Raw genomic sequence first — 1,873 nt, forward strand, 5'->3', positions numbered from 1 at the left:
GCCTGAGCCCAGCAGGTCAATACTGAGGTGGCTGTGAGCGATCCACTGCACTCCTGCCTGGGCAATGGAGTGAGACTCCAAATCAAAAAAGAAAAAAGAAAAAAAGGCTATGTCACAGTTGCAGGGTGTGAAAAACACCGGAAGTACTGGCATGGCCCACCCCTCACCTGATGCTCCCAGCTGCCTCCCTCATGCCCAGAAGTAAATCCCACATAGATGATACAGACAAGATTACACAAAGGAATTGTTATACAGTCAGGGGCAGTTTGGGCTCAAACTAGAAAGGCTGAGTAATTATAGCTCCTGCTTCTACTTAGGGTGTGTGTGTGTTCTGTTCCCCTACAATATGGATTTGCGGGTGGGATTTCTGGATGATAGATAGGGAGAGGAAATGGATGACTTACTTCTCCGAGAACTCCCTTCTGCTTTGCTTTTCTAGTTTTTTGTGTGTGTTTTTGTTTTTGTTTTTGAACAGGGTCTTACCCTGTCACCCAGGCTGGATCATAGCTCACTGTAGCCTCCAACTCCTGGGCTCAAGTGATCACCCCACTTTGGCCTCCCAAATAGCTGGGACTACAGTGCAGCTAATTTAAAAAATATTTTTTGTAGAGGGCTTATTATTGCTTAGGCTGGTCTCAACTCCTGTCTTCAAGGAATCCTACCTGGGGCTCCAAAAGTACTAGGATTACAGGTGTGAGTCACCACACCTGGCCTTCTTCTAGTTTGGGGGGAGACTTTTTATTTGTTTTGAGTCTGTGTCTCTGTCGCCCAGGCTGGAGTGCACCGCTCACCACAGCTGCAATCTTTCTGCTTTAGTCTCTCCAGTGGCTGGGACTACAGCCTGCACCATCACGCAGGTTAATTTTTCTTTCTTTTTTTTTTTTTAGTTGGAGTTTCACTCCGTCACCCAGACTGGAGTGCAGGGGCTCCCAGCCACCACAGCCTCGACCCACTGGACTCCGGCGATCCTTCCACCTCAGCCTTCCAAGTAGCCGGAATTACAGGTGCGCGCTACCACGCCCGACTGATTTTTGATTTTTTTTATTGTAAGAGATGAGGTCTCGCCAAGTGGCCCAGGCGGGTCTCCAACCCGCGGGCTCAGGCAATCCACTCACCTCAGCCTCCCAAAGGTGCGGGATTACAGGCTGAGCAATTTTTATATTTTTTGTAGAGACGAGGTCTCTCTATGTTGTCTACCCTAGTCTCGAACGCCTGGGCTCAATCTTCCCACCTCAGCCTCCCAAAGTGCTGGGATTACAGGCTACCATGTCTAGTGTCTTATACGACATTTAAACAAGACACTGCAGAAGGGCACACACTGAAAAGTAAACGGCTTGTAGTTTTGTTTTCTTTTTTGAGTCGGAGTCTCACTGTCACTCAGTCTAGAGTGCAGTGGCACGCTCATGGCCACCACAGCCTCGACCTGCTGGGCTCAGGCGATCCTTCTGCCTCAGCCTTTCAAGTACCTGGAACCTTAGGCATGCGCCACCATGCCCGTCTGACTTTTATAAAATTTATTTATCGTAGAGAGGCGGTCTCGCCGTGTTACTCACGCTGGTCTCGAACCCCTGAACTCGCGCAGTCCTCTCGCCTCTGTCTCCCAAAGTGCTGGACTACAGGTGTGAGCCATCCCGCCCGGGGGGCACGCAGTGTTCAATGCGTACCCTTCTAGATATTCCCTTTGCATTTGGCCTAGAGGTAAACACGCATATATGTAAACGTGTATTTGCTTTAGTTTTGGCCAAACGGATTCGAGCTCTCACGCTGCTGCTACGACTGCGGGTAACTCGGGAGCAGTCGTGTCTCCCCCTCAGGCCCTTCTCGGCTGGCAGATCCTTGGACGCAGGGACTGAGCCCGCCCTATCCCCACCCC

The sequence above is a fragment of the Carlito syrichta genome, unplaced genomic scaffold (genome assembly GCF_000164805.1).
Source record: "Carlito syrichta isolate Samal-C Ts95f unplaced genomic scaffold, Tarsius_syrichta-2.0.1 Scaffold288281, whole genome shotgun sequence".
Taxonomy (NCBI): domain Eukaryota; kingdom Metazoa; phylum Chordata; class Mammalia; order Primates; family Tarsiidae; genus Carlito; species Carlito syrichta.